Genomic DNA, 12,176 nt, shown 5'->3' on the forward strand with positions numbered 1-12,176 from the left:
TCCATGCATCTATTTTCCTCAGGAGGAGGTCTAAAAATTTAATTTACAAATCCTACCACAGATTTTCCAAATGAAAATCTCCTGTGTAACTCAGGAATCTGTATTTGTGTAAAGTTTTCCCAGGCAACTGCATTTCATTCTATGTAATGATTGCTTTTAGGGCCATTGTTACACAACACTTGTGGAAGGAAATTCAGAGATGATGAGATACCAACTTTATTAAAGATGAGTAGAACATGTTATATTTCAGCTTCAGTGAGAATCGCCTGCCTGCTCTATACAGGTAGGCCCTCAATGTGTCATGTTTGAAAGTTCTTTTAATTTAAAGGAGCTGGAAATCATTTTCCCATGGAAATAAACTGGTAGATACTGGTCAACTCCAAGAACATTCATGAAACCTCTGAGGCCAATGATGCAGCCAAATAACCGGTGCTGTGAGATACTACTTCAGCCATTCCTACAGTTCTTTTCATAAAAAAAAAATATATATATATATTTTCTACAGGAAAATAGATAACGCATTCTAGCAATTCATTACTTCATTTTTCTGTTCATTAAAATATTCCATTTTATACTGAATATATATTGGACTTCATGTATAGTTCGGCACTGTGCAGGACACCAAAGATAAGACACTGAAAAAAATGAAAATGGTCTTTGCCCTCATGAACCCTGTAGTCTAATGGAAGAATATGCCAGTTACAATAAGCAGTTAGAAGAAAGTACTGTAAGTGCTATGACAGGATGCTATGGAAATGCCTCTAGATGGCACCGGATGGTTTCAGTGTAGGTGTCTGCATGTGTGTGAAGAGAGAGTAAGGAAAGGTAAGGGAAGACAACAAGACTGTCTAGAGCAAATCTTGCCTAATATCATTTCTTTTTTAACTTATTTATTTGAGAGAGAGAGAGCATGAGAACAGGGTGAGGGGCAGAGGGAGAAGCAGACTCCCGTCTGAGCAGGGAACCCGATGCAGGTCTTGATCCTGGGACTCTGGGATCATACCTGAGCTGAAGGCAGACTTTTAACCTACTGAGCCACCCAGGTGCCCATCCTAATATCATTTCTAAATAGAATGAGGATAAAAGGCACTGAAGAGTCACCTGGGTTTTTGTTGTTGTCTGTTTTTTGATAGAGATGCTTGAGCCCCACACTAGACCTACAGAATCTAAGTTTTGGGAGGGGGAGTTGAGCATGGTAATGTATATTTTTATATATTCTAATTTTTAAAAAAGATTTACTTATTTTAAAGGGGGGGGAGAACAAGTGGGGGGTGGGGCAGAGGGAGAGACTCTTTCAAGCAGACTCCCTGCTGAGGCAGAGCCCAATGCAGAGCATCAACCTAATAACCCATGAGATCACAACCTTAGCTGAAACCAAGAATTGGAAGCTTAACTCACTGAGCCACCCAGGCACCCCTATATATTCTAAGTTTAAAATATATGTCTTAAGTTTTTAACTATATGCCAGGCATTGTGCTATACATTGGTAAGACAAAGATGAAGAGACTTAGACCTTATCATCACAATAACTTTTGACTATTTAATGAGAGAGATCTGTAACAGACAAGAAACATGGGGTGGGGTGGGTTAATAGTCACTATTGTCTGATTGTTGGTCTCTGAATGTTTATATCCACATAAAACATTACACCTCTTTTCAGTATCTTTGAGTTTCCAAATTTGACTCCATGATAGAACTCAAGACTAAGGTAGATGTGGGCTGTTAGTTTTGATATATTTTGAAATTAGGGACTATCTATATTTGACCTCTAGGGACAGAATGAATGAAGCATGGGGGTAAAGCTAATATAGCATCCCACACCTCTATCATGGCCATACACACTTTTGGCTACACCAGGGAAAGTCAACTCAATTTACCATGATTGTTTGTTTATTGTACTGAAAGCACAGCATGGGCTGCTGGAGATATGTCCAGGTACAACAGAGCTTAGAGAGATTTTTAATTTGGGGAAATGGCGAAGAATGTTGAATGGGAAATAAACACTTGCACAGAAGTCAGGGCAGTGTAATGGGTTAGTAAGAGCATATTGGTTCTGGACTCAGAAACATCCAGGTCTTCCCAACTTTCTGGTTGGGTGATTTTTGACTAAGTTACTTTACACTGTAGAGTATAAGTTTCCTATCTCTAAAGGAAATAGTGCTTACCTAATGGTACAGAATTCCCGGTACACTGTTAACATTCAATTAATAAATGACAGTTGTTGATTTTAGTATTAAAACTTAGTAATATTTAGTATTGATATTTAGATGTTAGGAATGGATAACATCTTTGATCTGAAGACCTGGAAAGGATTATAACAGGCAAAGCCTGGATAGAAAGAGATCCCTAATAATCAGAATATTAAAAAGAAAAATAGATATGATTACTTAGGACACATTTGGAAAAGAACAAGTAGGGCATGTGGGGGTAGGGAGGAAAATGGCCATCTGAGCAAAAGGAAAGTATAGTAGGATACTGAGTCTCAGTAAAATAGGACCTTAAATACCATGTTAATAGACATGGGAGCCTTCCTATAACAATAAGGCTTTGAGCAGGAGGAAAAACATTATCAGATGTGCTGTAGGATTCCAACTCTGGTAGAAGCATGAAGGCCAGACTTGAGAGAACAAAAAGCGGTATCTGGGGACCCATTAGAAAATTGGGTCTTGTGAAAGATTAGATGACTCTGAAATCATCATTATCTTCATCATCACCACCATCATCATCATCATCATCATCATCATCACTACTACAACCACACCACCGCAATTATAACTAAATTTATCAAGCATTGCATGTATTAACTAATTTAAACTTGAACATAATCCTATGAGATGGTTTATCACTATGTTTCAGTTTACATTTTTGACAACTGAGGCAAAGCGTTCAGTCACTTGCCCAAGATGACAGATGCAATAAGTGGGAAGACCAGGCTATGAAATACAAGGATATGTACCAGTGAACTCCAGAGCTTGCACTCTTGATCACCACATTACACTGAATCTGAGAGGAAAATGGAGAAGAGATATAAAGGGTAGTTTCAAGATGATAGAATCAATATACTAGGTAACTGAATGGGATATGAAAACTAGGAAAAAGGGGGAAGTCAAAAATATCTCAGACATTCTGAACTGAGGTAATTGGGATTTGGGGCAATAGAGTCTATTGCCAATAAGTAGGAAAGATTGAGGAATGTGTTGTATGTACGTGCAGAGGCATCCATGTAGATGTAAATGTGCAGCACTTGGAAGTATTTTGAAATATGGATCTATGTGTAGGAAAACAGGGAGGAAGTTAAGGACAGAGGCTGGAACATGATGGGAGAGAGAGAAATTGATTAGAAATTTGGATTATGAACATACCAATCCAAAAATAATCATACAGAGCTGAGTCAATAGCATTTTGGTTCCCAAAAATCCTTTTTTTCTGTTAGCTCTATATATTGCCTGGAATACCACCTGTTAACTATGTAACCTTACGATAGATCCATCTATCATCTCCCTCTCTTCCTCTTCTTCCTCTTTCTTTTTTTTCTTCCCTCTTCTATGTTCTATCAAATATATATTGCAACATCACTTTTATTAAGTTATGGAAAAATTATATCTTTTTTTTTTTAAAGATTTTATTTATTTGACAGAGAGAGACACAGCGAGAGAGGGAACACAAGCAGCGGGAGTGGGAGAGGGAGAAGCAGGCTTCCCGCGGAGCAGGGAGCCCAATGCGGGGCTCAATCCCAGGACCCTGGGACCATGACCTAAGCCAAAGACAGACGCTTAATGACTGAGCCACTCAGGCGCCCCAAATTGTATCATTTTTCATGTTTTAGTTGTCTTTCCAGTCACTAAACAGGTAGGGAGATGAACAAAATGATTGTGTAATGGGATATAGCATAATTTAAAGGCTGGAGACTAGAGAAGGGGCTGCCATAGGACAGGAGAAAATACATAAAATATTGTTATTTGTTAATGGAGTCCCTCATCAGCTTCACCAAAAAGTATATTTGAAGCTTCATAGTATTGGTCATCTGACCTCTTGATATTTTCCCCATAATCCTTTGGGAATTCAAGCCCTGAAACAACAAACCAAAAGTGAAATCCCAACCCAGTAGAGAATATCCTTTGGTTGACAGAGATGCCAAGGAATCAAATGTGAAAGGGTGTAATTTTCAATTTTAAAGTTGAACATTCACATTTTCCCTCTTCCTGCCACTAAAAACCAATTTTGGAACTAGCATCCTTGAAATCATACACATCCTTTACTACATTGTTCATATATTTAGTATTTACCACTTGAAGATTTAAAATATATCATATACAATGTAGCTTATTTTTACTTGTCCTAAAATTACCTTTTTCATATTTTCAGGGGTGTCCCATAATGCTGGTGTACCATGCTCTATTAAAAGTGGTGTTCTCACTAAACACTTCCATCATGGTTCCATCTCAGCTCAGCTTTCCTCTATTCTAACTAATGAGTCTCATTCTCTCCATGTGGTTGGTCTCCATACAGCTGCGTTCCCATTCCTTTGGCCCTTTAACTCACTCTCCACTTTCTGTATAGCTCTATTTTGTCACATGCAGTTCAGCTAAACAAAAGCAAGGTTCTGTTTTGTCTAGTTGGTTTTTTTTTTTTTTTTAACATTTTATTTATTTATTTATTTGCAGTGGAGGGGGAGAGCAGAGGGAGAGGGACAAGCAGACTCAACACTGAGTGTGGAGCCTGATGCAGGGCTTGATCCTACAGACCCCGGGATCATAACCCGAGCTGAAACCAAGAGTTGGATGCTGACTGACTGAGCCACCCAGGCCCCCCTGTTGTGTTTAGTTATGAATGCCCATCTGATGATACCCAAATTTGGATAACTTTACTGATATCAAATCCAGATGGTATCAGTATAAAAATGACATATAATAGCTTCCAGATCCTTCGTTATACTTTTGTTGACCCCATAGACTTGCCTATATTGGGTCTAACCTACCCCTTCTCTGATCAGTTACAGTCTCTTTTAGGAGATTATTTCAATTTATTCCCATTGAGCTGGCATTTCACAACCCCCAAAATGATGGCATCATTTGGAAGACATTGCTAATTATTCCCTTTTTGGCTTTCTCACAAAAAGTATAATGTGTATACATTTGTATTGGGCCAATATTTTGTGTGTTATCTTTATGTTTGATTTCCTGTTTTTAAGTTAAGATCCTGGTCCATATTTAAAGAGCAAAATATTTCCCAATATGGATTTTGGGGTTTTTATTTGGGGGGAGGAGGAGAGGGAGTGAGAGAGAATCTTAAGCAGGTTCCATGCTCAACATGGAGCCCAACTCCGGCTTCTATCTCACGACCCCAAGATCATGACCTGAGGCAAAATCAAAAGTCAGATGGGTAACTGACTGAGCTACCCAGGTGCCCCTTCCCCATATGGCTTTTTAAGAAATCATTTTTAAATGTAGAAAACTTAGAGTCTTAATAGTTTTATTATGTTACTTCTACTTAGAGGAGCTGTGCTATCTTTCTCTCAACAAAGGACGATTTATGAGCATTGATTGAGTCTTCTTTTCATCATGCATGCCACTGGTAAAACCAGTATGGAAGTAAGAAAGTCAATTATTTTTGTCATTATTTTACCTAATTGCTCTGAATGGAATATTGGCTAACTGGAACTTATGGACCTATTTTATAACTAAAGGAAGTCAATATTTAAATAAGCTTCTCTGATTTTCCTTTTTTCTCCTAAGCCCATTCTTCATACACTGACCATCAAATGGTGCTGCAAATTCCCCAAGAATTCTGTCCCTTGAAGTGTGGGCCTAGTTGAGCTTCATGCAAGTTCCTAAGGAAGACTTGGCTACCTGATTGAAAGCCACTTTTAGTATTATATTTTGAGTATCTCTCACAGGATCCTCTTATGTGGATTTCTTGTGGGCTTGGTGCTTGCGCTGGTTGGTTGATTTTCCAGTTCTTAATTGTTTTTCTCTCTCCCAAAGATGTCTTTTTTGGTTTCTTCCAGTGAAAGATTCTTTGACTTTGCTGGTTATTCAGACAGTTTTGTTTTCTTTCACCAGCCCTTGGTCTGTTTGATCCTCAAAAAGCATTTAACCTGAATTTCCAGGTTCCTTGTGGTTTACTTAACTTTGCAGTCTTCTTAATTTTTTTTTCAATTCCCACATTTTGGCACAGTTTTCTCTCCTGGAGTTTAATAGCTGGGTGATAGATTTCTTCACTGTTTCCTCTCCCTCTAGAATTGTGTGGTTTGGTTTGGTTTGTACACATTTATACATATCTGCAGCATCAGCTCTTATTCAAATCTCAGGATTACCTTGGCATTTCCTTTTCATTTGGGTTCTAAACACCTGTTGTAGGCATCATTTATCTATCAGGAAATCTTACCATTTCCTATTCCAGCCTCCCCCCCATCTGTATATTCGCACTCCATTTCTGGCCAATTCTCATTCCTTAGTATTGCTACTTGTCCTTTTTTTTTTTTTTTTTTTTACAGATTCTCTGTGTCCCTCCATATTTTAAGATCATGCTCATTATTTTGGAGAGATAATCTAGAGAATATTCCTATGGCCACATTTTGTTATTTAAGTGAGTGTTTCCACACATGGGTATTCTATCATATAGTGTTTCCTTCTGCTATAAGGTTTTTACTGTTTACACCCTCCTTCATATACAAGGTTTCAGACATCTCTATGTACCCCTCATATAGATTGTGAAGGCTATAAGCTACTCTGCTGGTTACCTTTCCTCCTCAACACCACCCAATTTTAAAAACAGCTATCTCAACCAATGTTTAACAGATGTTGAATATAGCGCAGTGTTTTCAAACATTCTAATTATCTTTTGTCATTGTTAAGCAGTCAATGAATGTTCAGGCTTTTTTTATTCACTGTAGTGGTTTAAATGCTTTCTAAGAGACAATCATTCCCCTGCCCTTTCCTGTACTAAACCCACTGCTGTGTCTTACTGCTGAAAACGGGAGATTCGGGGTGAAATGTGCAAAGGGGGAAAAGAAAGCAGAAAAATCTCTCTAGTTTCTCCTTAAATTCACATTTTTTTTCCTAGAAAAAAATCAAAGGTTGCATGAAGTGTCTACCCCTTTAAAAAATGTAAGCTGATGTTTTTTAATGCCAGGCACTTTTATCCTCATAGCTTAAAGGCAGAGAATGAATGAAACGTAGAAAATGAAGGACATGTGACAGTATCAAAGAAGCAAAGCAAAGCTGGCGAGTGTGTGCCTGGCTCTGTCAGGCCAGGGTGGGCCCTTTTAGGGAGACCATTAAGGCAATCTGGCTGCCAGATGAAGTCTTTATGAAAGGGCAGAAAAGACGTATAAAGTCTTCTTGATGTTTTAAAGGACCTCTCCTTTATACCTCCCCCTCCCATTTTCCCCTCATCATCTCATCTCCACCAATACCATCTGGCTTGCAAAGCAAACCACAACCATCTGTGGAAGTGTTTTATGTTTTAAAGCATTTGGATCTTGGCTTGATCTCTATCATGAGGGATACTGGGGCATTTTTTCATTTCTGCTAGGAGAACACAGTGAGTTGCTGGGTAGGATGGGTAGAAGCCTCTAGGACATTTTGAGAAGCAGTGGTTAATCAGAGTGGAATTAATCAAGTCCTATTTACCTAATCAAGATAAGGATTATTTCTTGAACAGACTTAATTACATCACATTGGCACCATTAGGACATCATGACAAATCCCCTCATCTTATAAATAGGAAATGGAGCTTCAAGGACTCACAATTAGTCCAATGAAATTACAGGACTACAATCCATTTCTTCACACTCTTGCTTTGTATACCATATAATCTCTCTCTTTAGTCTCAGAAGACCTCAATTACCATCTCTACCCCTGCCTTCTCTTTCTTGGTATTTGACTCCATCCCTCTGTCTGGAAAAACTATTCGACCAGCAGGGTTTGCTTCAGCTGGACATGCCTCTGAGTATATTCAAAGCCATGGCTTTGAACAGAGTTGGGTTAGTAACAGAGAAAGAACCTGCCCACAAGACTACTTCTGGGGGGTTGGGGGGCACCCTGGTGGTCAGGGTTATAGGTAATAATGACCATGTTCTCTGGGACAAAGAAAACCACAACAGAGAGTGCATCATGCCCTTACCCTGACCTCTCTGGTTTTCATAGTTCTTCTCAGTGATTTCAACTCTCTTATCTTCTAGATCTACATCAACTCATTTTAGATTTTTTTTCCATATATACTTAGTATGTAAGTAGTATGGCATCAGTTTAACTGGACATCCTAGTAAAGTACAATGCAAAAGTGGACTGTCTTAAGGGGAAACTGAAGACTTCTTGGATTCAATCCCTGTCAATGTCCATCTGTGCAGCTTTAAGCAAATTACAGATGGGAAACCTGGACCAGAAAAATGAAGTAAAATGAAGAGGTTAGATTTCAGAACTTTTAAAGTGATTTTCAGTTCTTTCTCTAAGAACTGGGGGTGGGGGAAGCCACCTTTCCTTCCTTCTTTGCCTGCTCCCTAGGCGCCCCCCCGCCACTCCTCTTTCTCAATTGCTGTAATCTTTCTATTGCCTCAGAACGTCAGCTGTATATTCTTCGAAGTATCAAGTACTCAGCACAACATGAAAGCTTTGTATTATTCCTGTTCTTTTCCCTCTTGAGAGGAGATTCTTCTCCATTGTTATTATACAGAAAGTTATTGAGTTCTAAAACTTCCCTTTGATTCATTCAACATCCTTCTTTTCCCAGGACACAGCTTCCCCTCAATACTCGCCCACACCAAAGGTACATCACACCTGAATTTTTTTTACATAGTTACAGAAGGCATATTTTACCTTTGTACACATCTTTCTATGCAAATCATCCTAATACATAAAAACAATAGGCTCATTATAAGTTTGTTGGATCTCCTTGCTAATGCCCAATGCCATACCTACATGTCCTTAAATGCTCTCCCTATCCTGAACACTTGTTAGGAGGAGTTCTTTGCCTCATTTAGTGATCCAGCTAGGTACAAGGAAAAGCAGATGTGGAAAATCCATTGCCTCAGTAGATCCTCCTGTCATGCCTTTTTCTGGTAGACTCCCCAGGAATAGTTAACTTTGAGACTATCATAGGATGTTCAGTTGATTAGAGGTCTAATACAACATCTTATACCACATTTAGCAATGTCTGGCATCTGCATATGTCTTGGGGCTCCCCTGGAAGCCATTAATTTGTTTAGCCTCAGAGTTTCTTCTTCATGCCCTGAGACCCTGGGGATTTTAGATGCTTCCCACTGGCAGCTGCCAAAACTCACTCCATCCCTGGATGTCCTTGCCTCCCTCCAGCCTGTTTGTGGTGCAAAAATATGGTCTCTTTATTGGCTCTCAAGTTCTTGCTAGCCCGGATAGATGCACACAGACCCCTTTTATACTAACCTATGGATTTATTGCTAACCATCTCTGAAACATAGGAAATAAGAAAAACAGAAAATGTGGCACGTTCATCCTCAGTCTCCCTGTATTTACTGAGCTTCTACTAGATTCCAGATATGAGGAATTTAAGAGTAAATGAGAAATAATGCTTTCCTCCAAGAAGCTCCTAGTCTAACAGAAAAAAAAAAAAATCACTGTATACTCAATAGATTTTATGATAGGAAGATGAATGGGGGCTATGGAAGGCATAGTAAAATGGATAGTTCCCATTATACTGAAAGTTGAAAGTATTCCAAAAGTGTACAAAGCCTTTGCAGTCTTCATCTCATGGCTATTGATTAATCATATATTTTATTTCTTGATTCAAGAATTATTTCTGAGTACCTACTATATGCCAGCTTTATTTTGGGACTGGAAATACAATAATGAAAAAAACCAACTGAAAAAATGGAAAATAAACATGTAAACATTTGAGTTTCAGGTCATGATGAGTGCTATGAAGAAAAGGTGGAAAAAAATTAATGTGCAGTCAGTGAAGGCCTCTCTGAGGAGGTGACATAACAGTAGAGACCTAAATGAAGTAAGGTAGAGAAAGCTAGATGATGATCTAAGGGAAGAATTTTCCTGGTATAAGGAATAACTATAGCAAAAGTTCTGGGGCGAGAATGATGTTGACAGTTTGAGGAGCATGAAGAAACCCTGAACAGATACAGCAGAGCCCCTCAGTTGGCCATAATGGGAGTCTTTACATCATGGAAATTAGCAAACACTACAAATCAGGGTTTCAGGAAATATGCTCTCCGGGCATTTCCAGAGATCCAAAGAAAAAGCGTACTTCTCAAACCTCCAAAACCATCTTTGTTCCAAAGAAGATCTCCAACAGAGATGGACAGTCCCAGGGCTTCAACCCTGTAACCACAGTGCCTGGAAACTTCTAAAGCTGTTTAGGTCCAGGGTGAAAGGAACCAAAAGAGAAGGTCTACTTAGGCTTTAAATGGTCTGGACTATCTTGTAAGGAGCCATGATCCCCATCTCCCCAGCTTTTTATCAATGCAGAACCCCAGTTCGCCTGCTCTACTTTTTGTCCTGTGGTGTTACATCAGATACACCACATGTAAACACTAAATACAAGAGACCACGGCCGGGACAAGAGAACATAAAGACGTGGAACAGAGGAGGAAATAATTACTTCACAGTTTAAAAATACCGAGAAGGGTACCCAGAGAGAATGCAAATGAGTATCAAGCAACTTAAGACTCAAAGACCAAACAACAGGATGAGCCTCAGATGCAGTAGTAGAAGCATACACGTGCATACATCCATGCGCACACACACAGGATGCATTAAAAAATCCCTACTTCATAAATCCTCATAAATCTGCTAGATGATCTCCCTACCCCCACCCCAAACTCCTGGACTGTGCAATTGTCACACAAGAGACTGAAACAATTATATGTGTACTTAATTAAACATCTATACTTCCAGTGAGTGACAGATATGCCTTCTTCCCCCCTTTTTTATTAGAAGCAGCCCAGAGATAAAACCTTCAAGTTATGAGTAATTATACCCTGCTGAGAAAAGTGATGGAGTGCCACACTCAGAAGGACTTATCAAGCCCTGAAAATGTGGAGTCAACACTTAAGACTTTTTTTTTTTTATTATTATTTTCCCCAACACTAACAGTTTCCCAGCTTGTTCCCAGAGGGAGATAAACAAACAGTGTGTACCTGCATTTTAATGGAAATAAACAGACTGGCTCATTCACTTTTTTACTACACTGGCTTCACATTTCCAAACCAGAGGGATACAGTAAAAAGTACATGTGTCATGGGTAACGGAAAACTACAAGGAAGTAATATTTGCTGTTACTATGGGTGGAGTTTTGGAATAACATTCTGTAAACAGAACTTAGCAGCTTAGAATACAGTTTCAGATGGTGTCAAGAAATGCGGAAACACTCCCTTAGATGCCCTCTGAGGCTTATACATTAAGTTAGATGACCTCCCATCTTTGGCACCTTCAGTGGAGAAAAACACAAGAACTGAGTATCACTGGACTTCCTGGAGCCAGTGTTCATCTTAGCATTAACATGGGCTACATAGAAACATTGTTTAATGTTGGAACAGGGAAGGCTGAGTTTGTGGGGCAGTCTCAGATTTATTTTTCTAAGACAGATGGGTTTTTGGGGTCAATGGATACTTGTAATATAAGTTCTCAAATGTTACACTGGATAAGAATCTGTTAGAGGACTTGTTAAAAACACAAATTGCTAGCCTCCACCATACACATACGCTGTTTTAATGGTTTGGGATGGGAATAAGGAATTTGCATTTTAAGAAGCAAGCATTCGAGGAGATTCTGTTGAAGTGGTCCAAGGGGTGTGTGTACATGGAGAAACACAGTCTATAGACAGGTTTTGGGAAATCTGTGAATGTCTGATACTGAATGAAATCATCATTTGTGAGCTCTTACAACTATGCGTTTTTCTCAGGATTCCCAAATGGGTCTGCAATTCAAAGAAGGATAAGAACCTTGGGGAGAAAAGATGATTTTAAACAGCTGAGGATTCCACTCAACTTCTGGATCCCAATCAGCCTCATTGAGTTTCAAAGTCCACCTGGAAGCTTGTCTGGAGAAATGGAACTCATTTCCTCTGCTGGTCTGATTTCTCGTTTAGCTACTCTGGTCGGAATCTGGTTTTCTGTGCTGTCTTATTGATCCCAAATTCCCTCAATTAACCAATGACATATTTCAGGGCTTTTAAAGGCCCTCTAA

General features: G+C 39.1%; 1 protein-coding gene across 1 annotated transcript in view; it reads right to left on the reverse strand.

Annotated features, from left to right (window-relative positions):
• Positions 1-12,176, reverse strand: part of LSAMP (limbic system associated membrane protein) — a 658,124-nt gene that overhangs the window by 394,768 nt on the left and 251,180 nt on the right. The window lies entirely within an intron of this gene.

This window comes from Mirounga angustirostris, unplaced genomic scaffold, assembly GCF_029215605.1.
Source record: "Mirounga angustirostris isolate CCGP_5_RB_7025 unplaced genomic scaffold, mMirAng1.0.hap1 SCAF_1, whole genome shotgun sequence".
Lineage (NCBI taxonomy): Eukaryota > Metazoa > Chordata > Mammalia > Carnivora > Phocidae > Mirounga > Mirounga angustirostris.